At 39.4% G+C, this 19,791-nt stretch overlaps 1 protein-coding gene across 1 annotated transcript in view; it reads right to left on the bottom strand.

Moving 5' to 3' along the window:
- ERC2 (ELKS/RAB6-interacting/CAST family member 2) overlaps positions 1-19,791 on the bottom strand; it is a 988,080-nt gene that overhangs the window by 345,993 nt on the left and 622,296 nt on the right. The window lies entirely within an intron of this gene.

Below are 19,791 nucleotides of genomic sequence, written 5' to 3'. Positions count from 1 at the left end.
ATAAATAAGTAAATTAGTAAATAAGAAAAATGGAGAGAACAGAAAGATGAGGTTTGGCTTCTCCTGTCTCCTGCTGAAAGGTGAACCCCTATTCTATCTTCCAACCTGCCTCCTCCTAGGATTTGTAACTACCTTCCAACTCTGACAAAGCAAAACTGGATCATATCAAACAGCAAGGAGAGGCAGACCAAAGCCCAGGCTCAAAATCCAGATACCATCAGACTTTGAAATCCAGAGACTGCACAGGCTGCCAGCACATTCTTGGAAAAGTTCTGGTCTTATGAAGAAACTTTGCTTCAACTGCTAAGAAAAAATACTAGATAATGATTTCTTTTTTCAAAGTCAGTGATGGGAGCTGGTGGTGGGACGGGAATTCACGAGGTGACAGGACAGTAGGTAGTACTGAACCACAACCTCCTCAGAACCTGCCTTCATTCTCAGTGTTCCCTGCGATCAAGCTGCTCTTCACACAAATTTCTCTGCAGGTAATGGCATGTGTTGGAACTCTTTACAATCAATTCTTTTCTAGTCCTCTTTATTTAAGCATACACACATAACTATAAAGAGTGCACTGGAAAAAGACACACAACATATTCCAAGGAAATAAAATTTTTTTGGCTGTTAAAAATTGGACTCCATAATTTTGGTTTAGATACTTGTTCCTCACCTCTATTATGTTATTATATGTTATTATGTTATTATATGTTTAACATATTATATAATATGTTAAAAACCTATTAAAAATAGGTTTTATTAGCTTTTGCTTTCCCTATCTACCTAACTTTTAAATATTCTAGACACACCTTCTGCTCTCAATGAAGTGGACCAAAGAAAAACAGCATTTAAAAAAATAAATGAGTCCACTGGATCACATAGGTGTCAAACTAATGTTGGCCATGGGAGTCTGTCCTAATAAAGAGAGGATGTGACAGCAGAAAGAGTCCAGGATCTCATCAGGCCTTTTGAAAAGAATATAGTACCTTTACTGGCAGCCAACTTAAGGCTTCACCTAATCATTTATTACTAAGGCAATGTTCAGTTTTCACTTAAAAAAAAAAAAAAAAAAAAAAAAACTAATGTAGCAGAATGTAGTGTGTGAAAGTCGCTTAGTCATGTCTGACTCTTTGTGACCCCATGGACTATATAGTTCATGGAATTCTCTAGGCCAGAATACTGGAGTGGGTAGCCTTTCCTTTCTCCAGCAGATCTTCCTGACCCAGGGATTGAACCCAGGTCTCGTGCATTGCAGGTGGACTCTTTACCAATTGAGCCACAAGGGAAGCCCAAGAACACTGGGGTGGGTAGCCTATCCCTTCTCCAGCAGATCTTCCTGACCCAGGAATCAAACTGGGGTCTCCTGCATTGCAAGCAGATTCTTTACCAACTGAGCTATCGGGGAAGCCTATAGCAGAATGTATTTCATAGTAATTAAACCATAAGGAAGTCACTTTTTAAGAATTTTAAAGAATTTTCTATTATATTCATGTCAAAGATCCAGACTGTCATGCAGCCACTCAGTAACAGAACGGGGCCAGAACAAGGTCTCCTAACTCCAACTCTGTGCTTCACCATCTCTGTACAGCCACCCAAACTCATTACCTGCACAGAAACATAAATATTCCCAAAAGAACTCATAGCAAAATTAATGAAAGTACAAGTAGATGGATGATTCTGAATCCTCCAACTTTTATGACTGAGTCTCTCCATGAAGATAGGAACTCAGTCTGCATTAGGTTGTATTGAACCTCCAATATTTAATGCTTTACTGAATTACTAACAAACTGATGACATCAGAGATTTATTTCAAAACTACTCAATGAAAATGTGTCATGCAAATTTTTCTTGAGAGTTTTTTCCCCCATTATTAACTGGCAAATTCATTAACCCTTGACAGGATTCCTCAAACTCGGCACTATTGAAATTGTTCAGTTGCGAAGTCGTCTCCAACTCTTTGCAACCCCAGGGAATGCAGCATGCTAGGTTTCCCTGTCCCTCACCATCTCTTGGGGTTTGCCCAAGCTAATGTCCATTGCATCAGTGATACCATTCAACTATCTCATCCTCTGTCACACTCTTCTCCTATTGACATTGGGGTAGATAATTCTTTATTGTGGAAGTTATCCTGGCCATTGTAGAATGTTTAGGAGCACCCCCGGCCTCTGCCCTCTAGATACCAGTACCATACCATCCTGCACCACTGCTTCTCAACTGTGATTACCAAAATAAATGTCTCTGGTTAATGTCAAATATTTCTGGGGGGCTCAGCAGCCCCTGGTTTAGAATGACTTATCTATGATGACACCATGCCCCCATGGGACACAAAACGATAAATCAACTAGTTGAACATTAAAAGATACACACAGAAAGAATTCAAACAATAAAACTGAATAAATACACTCTTAATCTTCTTGTATCAAACATTATCATCCTTGAAGACATTATACTGAGTGAAACAAGCCCATCACAACAAGCCAAATGTTGTATGATTCCACTTATATGAGGTATATAGAGTAGTCAAATTCATAGAGACAGCAGCATGGTGGTGGCCAGGAGGTGGGGGGAGGAGGAAATGATGTTATTGTTTAATGGTTACTGAGTTTCAGCTTGAGAAGGTGAAAAGGTTCTGAAGACAGATGGTGGTGATAGTTGCATAGCAATGTGAACATATTTAATCCCACTGATTTGTACCTTAAAAATGGTTAAATTTTACATCGTGTATGTTTTACTACAATTTTTAAAAATAATTATTTTTTTTTTACATTATCACAAGGCTTAAGCTAAAGTACCTAGATACACTTTAACACTCTCATACCAAAAAATAAAATAAAATAAATAAAAATAACTGGGTTTTTTTTGGTTATTGCTTTTGATCTGTTTTGAAAATAAACTCCATAGTTAAGGAATCCAAAGAAAATCTCTCTCTTAATTCACAGGCAAGCTTTTACGGTCAGAAGCAACAGCAGCAAGCCCAACTCTAGTGCTGGCTGCAGAACAACACGCACGCTGCAGAACAGCGCACATGCACACACCAGGGACGCAGGCCCTCAGGGAGGCCTCCTGATTTAAGAGCCTTCTCTGTGTGAAACACAGCAAGTCCAGATCCCCCAAGGACCCGGCCTGTGGGCCACGTCAGCACAGAGCCCTTCCAATTGCCAGGATGCTCTTGACAAAAGACGGTCTGGCACCGAGCGGCAAGGCCATTATTTTCATTTAAACCATACATGTCATGTCCTGTTTGTGAGAAACACGTTAAACAACTCAGAAACACATTCACAATGGGCTCCAAAGTGGGATTCACATTCCTATGGGCTGGCGTACTGTAAACTGCAGGCGGAGGCTGGTGGGGTAGTGGGATAACTCACTCACTCTTGCTTCAGTGGATGGTCCCTCCCCAAAGCTCAGCTGACAATGGGGTCCTTCTCTTCATTGTTTGTTGTGAGTCTTACAGTTTTCTTAAGTGCTCAAAGCATAGTAATCTGTATTATCTATGGGAGCTTCCCTTACTCTCTCTTTTACTTATTGAATTGAATTTACTTTTAACTGGAGGATAATTGCTTTATAATGTGTTGGCTTCTGTTGTACAACTACATGAATCAGCCATAAGTATACATGTGTCCCCTCCCTCTTGAACCTCCCTCCCGCACCCCACCACCAATTTTTATTTCCATTAAAAAAAATAAGAATTCAGCCAAGGAAATATATGAGAGGAAGATAACTGCCCATTTCCACCTAGACTGCAACAACAGACAATTTGTCTACCATGACTGAAAGGCATCTTGGAGACATAAACCACCCCAATACATCTAAAATCTCTTGTCCTTAGCAGAAGCATCTTGGATGGAAATGTACTCACCTGTAAGACAGTAGATGAGAAGTTCTTCACTCACTGATAAAAGACGAAAACTAATAATCATGGAAAAATATAATATAGTCAAATGCAATTTCAATTTACCCTGCTACTCACTTACTCACCAAACATAACCTCTAAGAAAAGTATATTCTAATATATTAAAATTAGAACCCAAATCTAGGAATTCAGCCAAGTCAAATAATAAACAGTATGATAACTATGTCTGCTCTTGTACCATGACATTTCTTTCTAGGGGAAAGATTTATCATTTAAATGGTATGTATCACATCCTGTGGAAGTTTTTAAAAATTGAACCATTTCCTCCACATGTTTAAAGGCAGATTAACTACAAAGAAAAACCAATCAAATAGAATCAAAATCCTATAGAATCCATGAAGAGTATTTTAAATTACATAGTTTATGAAAACAAAGGTAGAGCTGGTAGAATTCCTAAAAGTTAAAATAATACCTGCCAGAATTCATTGAAGATGGGCAGGCAAATGTAGAATGCCTCATTTGCTCTCCCCTGAGACTGATACCTTTCTTGCTGAAGTATACAAAAATTCTGCAGGAACAGAAGTTTTACTTTGGCTTTATATAAAAAGATGTCTCTCGTTTCTTAAATGCAACTAGTGAATAAAAATATACTTGGCCCTCACCCCCAGGCAGCAGCATCCCATTCTTTCCTCTCTGGCATATCTGTCAGAGAAGAGATGGGCACTGCACCTCTGAGAAAGGTGAAGATCTTGCTCTTCTTGGCATTACTAAAAAAGAATTTTATTTCTGCCTTCATTATAAATACAAGACAATGTCTGTCACAGGAAGAACTGATTCTCCTGATAGCAGTAATTGGCATCAAAAATAACATGGGTCAGTGGTTGGTTAAGGCATCCCATTTTTGTGTCTTTAGACATCAGCCTGGCAGTAGGCTTGGTTGACTCTACCAATACTCCTGTGATACTGAATAACAGTTCTTTTCTTTGAGTATTCCCCCTGCCCAACCACAACCTAAAGAATGACTTAAAAGAGATAAAGACCAAAGAACTTACTCTGTGGCTCAGAAAGAACTTTGTGGCTCATCTAATACAGAACTCCATTCTCCATTATCTCATTCACTCAATCAGCACTGTTCTAAGCATTGGAGACTAAGATAGTCTAGGTTCTTCCAGAATTTACCTTCTAAAATGGGGATTTTGGACCCACGGTCAATGAATGTGTGTGTGTGTGCGCGCACATGCACACACACACAACACATACGGATATAGTGGTGGTGTTATGAAGAAAAATATCTATACCCTAGAGAAATGAAAATGTATATCCACATAAAAACTTACAAATATTCACAGCAGTATTATTCATAACAACTAAAAACTAGAAATGACTCAAATGACTATTAACTGGTTAATGAATAAGATGTGATATATCTACTCAATGGAATATTATTTGCCAATAAAAAGAAATAAAGTAGTAATACAGATTACAACATGAATGAGACTTAAAAGCACTACGCTATGAAAGAAGCCAAACATAAAAGGCCACATACAGATTTCATTTTTGGAATACCCAGAAAAGGCAAATTCACAGAGACAGAAAGCAGATTAATGTGGCTGCCAGGGGCAGGGGAAAAGAGGTAATAAAGAGTAACTGGTCAATGAGTATGAGGATGTCATGGGGTGGTGAAAATATCCTGGAATTAGATAGCGGGGATGAGTGCACAACACCTTATAAATACAAAAAAAAAAAAAAAATCACTGAATTGTAAACTTTAATTAGTTAAAAAGGTGAATTTTATATTGTTTATTTTAATTAAATTTTAAAAATATTTTGTTATGTGAATTTTATTTAAACTCTAAAAATACTTTAAAAATAAGATTAGAGCAAAGTTAGGAAGACAAAGAGTAACAAGAAAGGAGCCATTTTAGCTAATGTGATCAGGAAAGCCTTCTCAGATAAGCTGACACAGAAATAGAAATCTGAATACAATGAGGTTACAAATCAAAAAAATCCCTGGGACTTTGCTCCCTATTATTCCTTTTACATTCTCTATCGCTCATCACATTTTTATTGTGGCAAAAAATATATAACACAAAAATTGTCATTTTAGCCATTTCTATTTACAATATTGTGTAACCATCACCACCATCTATTTCCAAAACTTTTTCATGGCCCAAACAGAAAACTGCTACTCCTTATTGTTAGGCCATCAATACAGAAAACAAAACAAAATTAATAATTTACAAAAGAAAAGGTAGGCATGGAGAGCACTTCTATCATGGTTTTGCTTCTCTTCTGTCCAGTAGAGGGCTACTGATGATAATGGTCATACTTGCGTCATAAGGGACACACATCCTCTGTGTTGAGGATAAAGTGGTGGGGGAGGGGTGGAGAGAAAGATGTCTGGTAAAATTAGCCTTTTGGTAGGAAAAGCTCCTCCCTCATCACAAAACATTTGATTTATAAATATTTACTGACTTATAGAGAATGTAGACTCTTGTCTCTGAAATGTCCAGGAACCTCCCCACAACCATGTACTCTACAAAATGGACAGTCATTCAATCAAATTCAGGTAGAAAAAAATCCCAATTTCTGCTTCCCAAATAGTACATAACTTCAAAAAATTCAACAGAGCTATTTTTTCCATATTTTGGCATCAAATATTAATAATTGACAGAAAGAGGAGTACTTTTTTCCACTTTAACTTATATGTATGTATGTATATACACATGATAACTAAACCTCTACTTCAAAAATGCAACATACACTACTTAAAAACAAAGAAATGTAAAGATGGCTAAAATTTTACTAGCCTGAACTAATAAGAGTTGGCTCCTATTAAACAGCATGTTCAACTTTATGTTCTCATAATGTCATTCTTACTCTGAGCTATAACCCAGTTTATGTGTTACATGAATTTAGTACATGTAAGAAGGAATTTAAATTTATAATGCTGGCAACAGAAATGGATTTATACACTCTTAAAATATAAGCTCTTTTTCGACATACTTAAACATACTTAAAACACTACTGATAGTAAGCAGCCACGAGGCAAATGTGTGATCTAAATAACTCTTTGAGCAAAAAAGTATTGCTAGGAGGCTCCAATGCATATCATAAAAGCACATCAATAACCATGATGGAACTGAACACAGCTATCTCAGCTCTGATGGAAAGCACCCCAGCTTCAGCAGTAGGTGTATCCTATCTTAAAGCACTCTCAATTCACAAAGTGAGAAGGAACTTCTTGATTTAAAACACAAGTATCCATATTATGCAGCAAGATAAAATACTCTGCAATACAACTAGGCTGAAAATAACAGAAATGCAATTCCTGAGTCTTCTCCCTTAAGCACACAGGGAAGCCTCAATACCACTCTGTACTTCAGAGCCCAGGGACAAGATCCTCTTTTTCTTGGCAGGCAAGACCAACACTCTCAATTAGTCCACTTGCTGATGCCCGTAACTGCCAGCCTTCCACCGCCCTTCCCTTCCCATGGCCCCGCTCCAGCTGCCTGCAACCACAGTCCTGCATCTCTGGTTCACAAAGAACTGGCCTGCCCTCCTGGCGGCCCAGGTTACCCTTGGTGCCTGACCATGCTGCACCCAGCAACTCCATTCCCTGGGTATGGTCACACAGCTCTCCCAGCAAGCCCTCAAACGCTGACCACTCTCCAAAAACCCCGGGCCCCTCACACACCTTCTCTTTCGACTGTCCCTACTTCAGATGGACAGACTGCAGCTCTTTGGGGGTATACTTCCTGGGTTGCTGGGGGGAAGCTGAAGGACTTCTCAGCTCACTGTGCTCAGTTCCATGAAGTCATTTTGCCAACAAAATCATTTATTTTTATTTTTTCCCCCTTTTCTTCTTCCCTTCCACCCCACCCCCATCTCCCACCCTCTTAGAGTAACTCTAAACTGTTTTAGAACACCTTCGTTCCTGCAGAGCTTCAAACAGCAGCAGCAAAGTCTAGAAGTGTAGGGGCTGCTAAAGCTGTCTTCGCTGTTGTCTGTGCCACTGGGGCAGAGGTGTAGAATGACCTTACGTCTCCAGGCTCCCTACCAGGCCAGACCAGCCGGGCTGCTCCTAATGAATAACAAATGGACCTTCCTGACGCATTCACTCAGGACAAGCTGCCATTACAAGCCGTTTTGTTTTTTTAGCGTTGTGGTAATGTATCATATTGCTTGGCTGGATGTCATCTCTGAGAAGGTCACCAAAGGTATGTGCACCTTTCTCCTACACTCCCTGCCAACCCGCTCACACCCCATTACCACCGCTCCTTTATAGGAGGCCATGGCAAATGTGGACACACTACACAACACCTCTGTTTGGACCTATGGAACCAAACTACGTAGGTCCCCCGCTCATAGGCCTCACTTATCAGCTATAAACACTCCCCATTTTGTAAGAGAAGCTCCTCAAAAGAAGGTACATAGATCTTTAGCATGGATAGAAGACAAGTCACAGGAGTCACAGGGACAGCATGGGGCTTTCAGAATTCGAGGTGTCTGTGTATGTGGGCAGAAACGAATGCCCTGTATCCTGAGCTAAAAAAGCAGATCTCGATTCAGAGTAGAAAAGGATTGTTTCCAAGCCTCCTACTATTCATCTTCATTTCACAGATATTTAAAGCATGTATTATGTTGCTATGGACAATTAGCCTTTTATCCAATTTTACTTGAGAATTTAACTCTCCCACCCGAAGGTTTTAATTATACCCTCAGCCCCATACTTAGGCCTCGGTTCCTGCAGCTGGAAATCTGCCCCAGTGATGTTATAACCTTGTTAATGTAACAAAAGAGGAGTTTACTTAAAACTGGACTGACTATGGACTTAAGCCAAATTTACTTGAAAGAGGAAAGAGTCTGTCAAAAATCCTATAGTAAACACGGGAAAGCAGCTCTTTCATAGCCTTCCCTTAATTCACAGCGACAAGCAATTTACATGTAAGTGGATTCATATGCTCTACCAAGAGGCCGCCTCTCCAAGCTGGGGCCCTGTGAGCTCCCCCCATCATCCAACCCACCTCCCCTTTTTCTTTTCTTTCCTCCCGTTAAGTTTTTTTTTTTCCCCCTTTCTTGGTATGTGGGGTAGGCTTTTTTCCTTAGTGAAACAGCATAAATCCACAATGTTTTAATCACCCCCCAAGCATAATTAGGGCCCTCTAAACATTTACTAAGCCAGTTGCTCTGAATAAAGGCAACCTAAATTTTCAAAATCCACTCTTAGATGTGACTGTTGTCCTGTCAAATACACACTTTATATTCTGTTGAAGCCCGCTTATGAAGAGCGGAAAAAGTCCCCTGCTAACGAGGCAAGAGTTGCGAGCCTTAAGTGGAAGCTGTTGATCAAATACCAGAGCCCACGTTTTCCTCTGTTGCCAAAATCCTGCAGGGCTTCTTGCCTTCTACTGTTAATTAGATTACCTTTTTTAGTCCACACACTAACAAAAAACATACATTAGACTAAACAAGATATGACAACAAGGAAGGCTTGAAGGGGGAGCCTTCTGAGAAAACATTAAAGAAAAACATCACTCTTAATATCACTGTACAAAAGGAAAAAAAGAGATTGCAGGTAATTTCAGTCTGCAAGGGGGGATATCCTCAACATTTTAGAAGCAAAGACCAAAAAATTAACTCCCCACAAGTAGGACAGCAGGCAGGGGTTTGCTTTAGTTACATTATTTTCAACTATGCTCTTTGACAAAATCCATCCGCAGCAAACAACTGGCCAGCACTCAAGTTTCTTTCATGCACATTGAAAGTTTAATTAGTTCTAACTAGATCAAAAGTTGTTTTTCCCCTTTTGGCATGTATCTGTATCATTTCTGTGCTATTTGGAAGCTGCCAGACATCAAAGGCAGATCCATCATTCTTGGGGAACCTCCATTCCTTGGAGGCGATTCCAGTCTACCTCTCCTTCCATGCTACTGGATCTCATGGCAGCCAGGGGCCACTCTGGCGGGGCTGGTTCCACCTCAAGACATGCACACAGCTCCTTTTCACTCCTCCAGAACAGCACCCAGCACAAAATGGCCTAACTGTTCCTGAGAATGCCCTGAGAAAACCCCAGACAAACCATTACCATATGGATACGGCAAATCCCACCCCCACCAATGGAGAACTGGTGGAAAATATTCTAAGACTGAAAGAGTCCAGAATTTGGCATCATTAAAGCCTTTAACAGCTCATAATATGGGGACCTATTTCAGTTGCATCAAAGTTAGCCTAATTTGTTCATCCTTTTTCTTTTTTCACAGTCCTTTTTGCTATTTATTCCAGTCTCTGGTTTTAAGCTTCAAATGCGATTAGCAGGTTACTTAGGTGAAGAAATTGTAAAGCCACTCCAGTATTCTTGCCTGGGCAATCCCATGGACAGAGGAGCCTGGTGGGCTAAGTCCACAGGGGTCACAAAAGAGCTGGACATGACCTAGCAATTTAACAACAGGCAAACTTACCAAGAGTCTTCTACTTTATATAAGAGCTTAAAGGTTACAATTGCCCAGGCTGAAGGCAAGGGTGAGCATCCCAGCCCTCTTCCATATCAGTATGTACCTTAGGCAAGTCTACTTAGCTTTGTTGAGCCTCAGTTTCCTTCTCTGAAACCTGGGAAGAGTGTCCCTTCATCAATTTTTTACAGGGAGTAGGAAATGTAAAGCACTAAGCCCTGTGTTTTACAGGCCAAGCATGCCTAAAGGGTAAGCTTAGTTAGTGTTAGACACTAATCAAAGCAACCACTTCTCTAGAGTATATAGTCATAGTGTTGCTTGATCTCATCTTTTAATCATAAATGTGAGATTAGTTTAAGATTCTTTTATTGATTATTTCCTATGTGCCAAGAACAAAACTAGGAGCTACTTATGTAGACTACATCTTCCTCTGTTAGAGTGGCAAGGTCTATAGGCTCTACATTCTAGCTACATCTTCACCAGCTCAGAGTCCCTGGCATCTGGGAGAAGTTATGTTACTCACTTCAGGCCAGTAATACAAGGCTATCCCCTTGGAAGGGGATATACTTTCCCATAGATGACACTGTTTAGCACATATTCTTCCTTCTGATGAAATACAGATGTGATGACTGAATCTGCAGCAACAGTTTTGTAACATGAAGAGAAAAGCTAGCCATGACAGAGGATGAAATAGAACAGCAATAGTAAAATACTGTACACTTTCTGGCTACCTGCAGACTTACTGTTATGTTAAAAAAATATTATTCACTTTGAGTGTTTTCTGTTAGGGCAGGTAAGTATATTCCTAGCTGATGCCTACCCATTTTTCTCTTTGGCCTAGAAGATGTGGCTACAGAGAAAAAAGGGTTTCTGGACACCCTGTGTATCTGCCTGGACCTATTTAAGGGAGGATTAGATGGCAACTTGAGATGTAGAATGTCTGCTGCCCAAACTCATCACACTTCCCGTTCTAGCGGCCCCACCACATGCTGCAGGATCACACAACACAATTACTAAATTGTGGTTTTATCACTGTCTGCAATATTTTGGCTTCCCTCGGGTTCCAAAATATTATGTTTAAAAATCTCCATACGTGCCCTTGGTTGTGTTCCAAAAAGTAAAGACATTACTGGTGAGCATGTGCCTTCCTAAGAAGCACTGATGAGAGTACATCTTGAAGTGAGCACATTAATGGGTGTCCTTTAAACCCTCCACTTCCCATTTTCCCATTAGAGCCTCCTTAATTTAGCACCCCAGGATTCTACTTAAATACCTTCTTAGTCAGGATTAGGGGAGCAAAGGGAGACCACAGGGCCCTGACCCTGACAGTTCAAATTGTCAGCGCCAGGAGACTGACACACTTTCTCCCCACTAATCCTGCACTGCGTGGCATGGTCTCAATTTCAGAGAAACCCGAATGCTTATACACTTAGCCAATCCCCAAGTGATTCAGATAAACTCAGTACTGAATAAGTGAGGCATTTATGTATCTTGAATATCTCTACTTGCTCGATGCCAGGGCCTCAATATTTTGATAAAGTGATGACAGGAAGAACACAGAGAACAAAAAGTAAAAGCAAAGAAAATACTATAAGTACATGGAAAAACTATGAGCTGCTAGAATGTATTTTGTATATTACAGAGGGAATACATGTCTATAAGGCCATTTTCAAAATGTAGATTTTAGAGGCCAGATTGGTTTCCCTTCCTCTTTTGCAGAAACTGAAGCAAATCTGGGCTCAGGATATCCAAGGGCAATTTCTAAAAGCTACTTTGAATTGTCTTCCTCTTGAATCTGCCAAAAAATTACACTGCAAAGGACTTTAAAAATCCTTTTTGTCTGTAGCAACACTGTCAAATAGAAATACAAGCCAAATTTTCAAGTAGCCACTTTAAAAATAGGTAAAAAGAAGCAATTGAAATTATTATTAATCTTTTTATTTAGCCAAATTTATTCAAAATATTATTTCATGTATAAATATAAAATTAATACTGAAATAATTTGTATTCTTTTCTTCATAATAAGTTTTTGGACAAGCACGTTTCAAATGCTCAGTAGTCACAGAAGGTCCATGGCTAATGCACTGAAAAGTATTGATCTATATACTTCTTCCATACACACATACATAAATGCATACAGACATACATACACACAAATGTGCATGCAAACACACACACACACAGAATCAATAGCGCAAATGCTATCACAATAGCAGAATAACATGTATCAACTTTTGACTCCTCCTGGCTATTCCACACATTTAGTGAAGGGGGTGGGATACAAATCAGCATAAGGTAGATTATAGGCTAATCCAGATGAAATGGCTGACATTTAACTATTTTTGACCTAATATATGGCAATTTCAAGTAGTTCAACCTAGTATTTTTAACTCAAAATTTTCATGGAAGGGATCATGGTGATGTCCAGCACTTAGACCCACAGTAGCCTCCACAGCAGGCCAATCATTGTCATGAGTAGTTTCTGACTGCAAAAGTACAAACCACTATATTTCAGGTCCAAGTGCAGCATTTAACTAACTGCTTAAATGTTTAGCTCCTCTTTTATAGACTGATAAACAGCTCCTACAAGTCCAGATGAAAGACGATATTTGATCAAAAAGCAAGGCACTAGCCAATGATAGGTGTTCTTGACTACCTGCCATGTGCCACTCAAGAACAGTGGCTGCAGATGCCTAGAAGCTCATCACCTTGTGGCCTGAGAAGTTCCTCAAATTCAGTCTTTGTAAAATCATTTCCACAGCCACCATTACCACCACTATCACCATGTTGTCACCATCATTATCTCCAACATTATACCATCACCACAACCATGACTACCGTGATCCTCTTGTAGTCATCCTCATCACTACAACCATCATCGTCCATCATCACTACCAACACCCCTACCATTAGCATCACTATAACTCCTATTTAGTAAGTCCTCACTTGGGTTCCTATTACCTACATCCCTAAGATATTTTCACCCCTTCATCCACTGGACTCCTATCAATCTTTACGACTTAGTTTAAATATCACTCCTCAAAGTCCTCCCTACCTCACAGGCTAAATGAATTGCTCTCTCACCTCTGTGGAATCACTGAAGAAGTACATGTCTAAGTTATAGTGCCATGACCTAATTATGCAGTCTTCTCTGTCTGCTTTCAGCTCCTAGCACTGACTCAGGGAGATGTCATAACACTGTGTTATGTTATAACACTTTTAACAGCTTTATTGAGATAGAATTCACACACTGCACAATTCACCCACTTAAAGTGTACAAGTAAATTAGCTATAGTATATTCAGCTGTGAACCCATCACTACAATCAAATTTAGAAAATAGTTAAACCTTGTACATAGTTCCAAACTAAACTATAAGGATTCCCTTTACCCACAGTGACTGTACATGCACTATTCCTACCATATTCAATTTTTTTAATAAAGACTTTTATACTAACTGGAGAATAAGAAGCATTGTTCCATGTAAAAGAAAAAACTGAGAGAAAATAGTAGCAGTAAAATCATGACTATGCCAAATGTATGCAAAGGAAAAGAGATTAGAAAAAAAATCGAAACTTCAAGTCTTTTTCTCAGGTAACTGCTTTCTTCCTGATGCTAGTCAGGAGAATATGCTAGTGCATATTTTCACAATATGCACGTTTAATTTCTGTTTTTTAAAAAGTTTTATTTGAAATAAGTGATTCTTGATTTTTCAGACATGGAAAGAGATGTAACATCCATACTATTAGTCACTTAAAAAGGTCACACAGGAGAAAGTATTTTTATAATTACAAAGCCCTACAAAAATATTATTTACTACTTTTAACAATAACGCAATGAATCTATATCATCCAATCTATTATACTGTTAAAATATGTAGCATTCACAGAATTTCAGATCTAGTACAGATAATTTGCTGTATTCATTTGACTCTTCCATGGGTCATCTGACTCTTCCATGATGATAACAGATGACCTCTTCTCTCCTGCCTTACTGACCCTGTGTACATTTTCACATATTATAGATGAATTTAAGTTCCTTAATCTTTAAATGAAGTAGCCTGTATACCTCTAGGTCTTATCAGGAAGCATGAGTATGTGTGTGGTCTGTACACAAATACACATGTAGAGTTAAACTCTGTATCTCCAACAGGCAGGCATTGCCCCTGCAGGTGTGGCAAGCAAGAGATTATACAACCCACATCTAAGATGCAGGAACATCTGCTGCATTCCTGTAACTGGTTTCTTGACTGGATTTAAGAACCTTTTGAGCCTATAGTTGATCACTTCTGCTCTGGGTGCCACTGAGGCCCAAGGAAATGATGCTAAGACAGTTCATGAGACAGGGGCATAATTCACTCAGTTGGCAAAAAAAAAAAGCAATCCAGCTCTCCTCTCCCAGCTGATTTTAGAGAGCCCTTGCCTTGTGGACTTTGGCATCAGAGGCTAAGGCTCTCCTGGTCCTCCACTGGCTGCTACTCAATAGAAATACCATCCTATTGTGATCATTATTATGTCTTTAGCTAATGAAGCTTAAAGAAGAAAGCGGGTTTTCAGAGATGCTAAAGGGCAGAGGCCCGTTTTGGTTGAAGTCAGCCTTGGCAGCTATCAAATCGCTTCTTCCTAGGTTTTATATTCTTTTGGTAGGTTTTTTTTTTTTTTTTGTATTATTTCAAAAATTAAAATAATAAAACATTCGGCTATGCAACGGAAAGCTGTTCAAGTTTGCTGGCACGGATTTTCCTGTATATACTGTTAGTTGTATTGAAAAGCAAACTCCAAGCTGGAGTTTTAAATCTTTTCCACACTCAATATCTCCTTGAAAAATTCCAGACCAGTTCTGGGAACCCCTTTCATTGTGTATCTTAATTTTTTTTAAAAATCCTTTCTTATTATAAACATATAAATTATTTCTGATACCATCATGCAAGAAAGGTAATGCTGAAAATTTCATATCCAGTTACAGCTGGCCAATGTGAATGTAAACAGTGTTACTATACATTGTGTAGATAGCATCTCCAATGGCAGCTTGCGAAAAATGACTTGGGTTAGTAGCCAACTTTCAATGACCACATGTCACGAAGAATGTGAGAATCCAGGGAAAAGGGCACTCTAACCTGCTTGGAGGGGAAACTATTTGTTTTAAGGTAAAGATAAGGTTAGGAGGCAAGGGTGCTGTGGTATAAGGTTAGCTATTATTGCTTACTTATGGGAATGACATTTTTGATCCCCTCTCCCCATGGAGGTGGACATTTTTCAGCAGAATCTTCCAGAGCTGTTTGGGTTCTTAGCAGGACCCCATCTATTTAATTGTTGGCCATTTAAATACTGTATTTGATTTTAAGTCCCATATGAAATACTCCTCCTATCCCCCTTCATTACCTGACTCATATCTCTCACCCATTAGGTCTCATATCTGCACTTTATTCTTCCTGGAAGCGTCCTTAAGCCCCCATGCTTCCCACCAATCTGGATTCAATGTCCTAATAACCACCCCCCAGGGCTTTCCTTATCAGAGTTCTTCCTCCATCTTCCTCATTAGTGTATGAACCTTACTAGGTTGGAACCCTGTTAACAGGGCTGCACTCAATACCCTATCCATAGAAAGTGCCCAGTGACTAATTGTGGAATACACAGAAAAATAACCCATAGAATACCTAACGGAGATGGGTTAGACTATTAAGGGTCCTCTAAACCTGCTAGAAGAAGACAAAGAAGGACTGGGGACTTTGGAGATAAGAAGATTCTGTAGCACGGGGGTACTGAGAACAGGACAAGACAGAAGAACAGTCTTAGATACTCAAGAATCATTAAGAAGGACTAAATGCTTATGTGCCCCCAAAAGCAAAATGCAAAATAATAAAAACGCAAGAGGATGACATGACAAATAAAATTATTACAGTGCAACAAAAGGCAAACATTTAAGGGACAATTCTCTGTTGAGAGAACACTGATAAATAGATTTACTAAGAGTTGCTAAACATAGATCGGTGCTAAGTGTTTTATATGTATTAGCTCATTTAATCATCAGAGAAACTCCACAGGCAAGGTAATGTCATTTATACATTTGTCAGGGTCACAGCGCAAGAAGAGTAAATGGCAAGGCAGAGATATAAACCCAAGTCATCTTTCCTTTCAAAGCCCAGGCTCTTGACCCTTGTGCTAATGTATTCCTCATCAATCCTGATGCTGGGCAGAGGTTAAAGGACCCCTTTCCAGAAATGCTGTTGCAATTTAGGGAGCATCACCAGATGAGAGGACAGGCTAGGTGACACGAAACACTTAAGTTTTCATGATGACTTACTTAATTGTCATCATGTAGCCTTGCCTGGCTCAAGGCCAACTGCCAACCAAAATGTGATGGATATAAAGTCTGTTTTGGTGTGAGACCCTAACCTTCACATTTCCCTGTCCTTTTGGGACACCTTCTCTGCCCACCTTCTATTGCAAGTGGGGCAAGACTGTTGCCCAAGTTCCTGGCCCACCTGTTATGCATTCCTGAATCATTCCCCTCTAGAGCAATCAGACAGACATCTGGCTCAACTCAAAGATATACCCTGGTAACCTAGTTGAGGGAGAAAAGGGCAAAGAAGATGTTCAGAGATGGAAATAATTCTGCTCCTCCCTCAAATCACCCAGGTTGGATGTACAAGATCCATCCTAATAATTAAAACATTGAGACTGGAGTTAAGCTCTGGGGAGATGGCGACTGTGCCTGAGCCATGAATAGATCAGCATCTAGTGCAGTGGAAGAAGCCTACCTCTTGCTCATGAATTATGATTGAATTAATTAAAGAACAAATGCCCTAGAGCAGGGGTCTGCAACCTCTGGGATCTAATGTCTGATGATCTGAAGTAGAACTGATATAATAATAATAAAGTATACAATAAATGTAATGTACTTGAATCATTCTGAAACTATCTCCCCGACCCCTGTCCATGGGAAAATTATCTTTCATGAAACTGGTGACAAGTGCCAAAAAGGTTTGGGATGGCTGCTCTAGAATAACTGAAGAAAAAAAAAAAAAAATTCCCAAGGAAATGGGGGCTTCTGGGAACAAGCAGAGATCATCATCAACAAAAATAGTGCAAGAAGCAAAATACTTATGTTCAGGCCTCAGTAGAGATTTGGGGGTTTAATCTTATTACAAAGAGAGCTTAATCTCAGCTACATTGTCTGTAGAAAAGTTCCATTAATCAATACCAAGAACCCTTAGGCATAAAAATGTGACTAACCATTAGTTTATGGTCACCCTTCAACAAAAGTTGTTGTCTGTTTTCTTCAAAATCTTTAAGAGTTACCATTCAGTCAAGAAATTGAAAAGACACAAGACCAAGAAAGGCCTGTCCTTCCAGTCATGTGTAGAAATGCCAATAATCACCAAGAGGTAACAAAAACTCTACCATGATATAATCATGTCAGTTCCGACAACATTGAGACATAAGCATTAGCCAGGGTGAACAGAGCCAGAAATCAGTTGAAGAATGTGTCAGGTGGTATAAATTTTTCAAATTTCCCTATATAATACCACTAAATGGTCCATTTTGCAGTTTTATAGCAACATTTAAAAAAATCAGAATCTAAACCTCTCACATTTGGATTCCAGTGAGTTTCAACTTTATGGGGGAAAGCCTTCATTAGAATTCTCCTCCACCTTAAAGTGTTTGTAATTTGCTGTCACAAATGTTTATCTAAAAAAAAAGAATGTTTATATTGAAATATTTATGAATGAAATGATATAATGTCTGGGATTTGCTTCAAAATAACCGAGGGATAGGAGTGGGGAAATGTGGGATAGGAAGGAAACAGTACTGCCAATGAGTTGAGTAATGGCTGAAGTTAGGTGAAGGGTGTGTGGAGTTTCATTTTACTTTTGTATGCAATTGACATCTTAAAAAAAAAAATAAGGTCTAACAGAAATTTACCCTAGCCCATTGGGCCATCAATTAGACAAGAGATGATTCTCACAGGAATACACCTCTCTGTTCCATGGAAGCACGCTGTCCTTTAAAGAAAGATAAAACCCAGTTTTTATCAATACTAACTTATAGTTGTATCTCATTTGGGTGTTTCTCCTCAGATGCCAGCATGGGTTTTACATTAAAAGGCAGGCTATTCAAGGTACTTTTAAAAAATATATTATTCAAATGAACAAAATTCTTTAAAATTCTCTAAATACAGGCACTTGATAAATTCATCATTCCAAATGAGAAGCTTATCTAACTTTGATATATTCTTCATTGAAAGACCTTCTCCATGGAAAGCTTTAGTAAAAGGTGAAAGATTTATTCAGCCCGAAAAGAAACCAGGGTATGAAAGGCCTTCTAAAGAAATCAAAGTCTTCACAGGAAAGTTTCGGAGCTATTGAGAAAATAGTTGTTCCAGAAACATAAGATGCAGACAATGTCCACATATGAGAGCAGATTACAGAAAGTTCATCTTGAAATCAGTTCCTAGAACTAAAGAGTATATGTCCCCAAAGAAAACGGCCCTGAATTATAGACAGGTGTCTAAACTACCCCACTAAAGACAAAGATGAATGACACTGTTAAATAGTGCGAAAGGTTCCTTTCTAAACTTTCTGAATCTACCCAGTCTAGGACTGCCTGCTTCCAGAAGGCCTACCTGTTGGGCATGGGCCAGTTTAAAACTTCACTAATACCACTAACACACTGGCTCAAGGCTCACAGTATCCCAGGAAGGTGGTAGGCTGCTAGTCCAAGGTGAGAAACTATAGGTATATACAGGCTAGGAGTAGACTAGAACTTCTCATTCAAGGGACATTTTGCCTTCAAAGGGGACTTCTGGAAATATCTGGGGATATTTTTTATTGTTGCAAATGGAGGTGGGGGATTGTTCCCACCATCTACTAGGTAAAAGACACAAATGCTATTAAACATAAGACAGCTCCCACAACAAAGAATTAACCAGCCCAGCATCAGAAGGGTTGCCATTAAGAAACTCTGGACTAGAGCAATAGTTGCCACAACAATTCCCTCATAGTCCTCCTGCATAAAGGCATGAAAGTGCTCAGGGAAACAGAACACAGAGCTAGCTGGTAGGAAGAAGGGGAAGAGAGGGATGCCCATCTCTACCACTCCAACAGTTGATCTAAACCTAGTCCAATAAACTCAGCTCCTTATAGGTCTCTTGAAAACTTCCATTTCTCTCCATCCCCACTGCCACCATCCTAGGATAATCTCTTCCCACCTCAAAAACTTCAGTAGCTTCCTAGCAGTATGCCCACATCCAAACCTATGCTCCACACAAAAGCCTCTGTGTGCTGTGGTGGTCAAGCAATGCGGCGAGACTACAGGGCAATTCTGAGAGGCTCTGACCCTACCTGGGCTATGTGACCCTGGGCTGCTTAACTTCATTGTGCCTCTGTTTCCTCAAAAGTAGTATGAGAATGACAACAGTATTTATCTTAGAGGAAGCTATGAAGATACTAAGTTCATATTTACAAAGGTCTTTAAAAGTTTCTGGCACATGGT

This window comes from Dama dama, chromosome 24, assembly GCF_033118175.1.
Source record: "Dama dama isolate Ldn47 chromosome 24, ASM3311817v1, whole genome shotgun sequence".
NCBI classification, from domain to species: Eukaryota; Metazoa; Chordata; class Mammalia; order Artiodactyla; family Cervidae; genus Dama; species Dama dama.
Note: the sequence above shows the minus strand (reverse complement) of the source record. Positions and strands in the feature narration are given on the sequence as shown.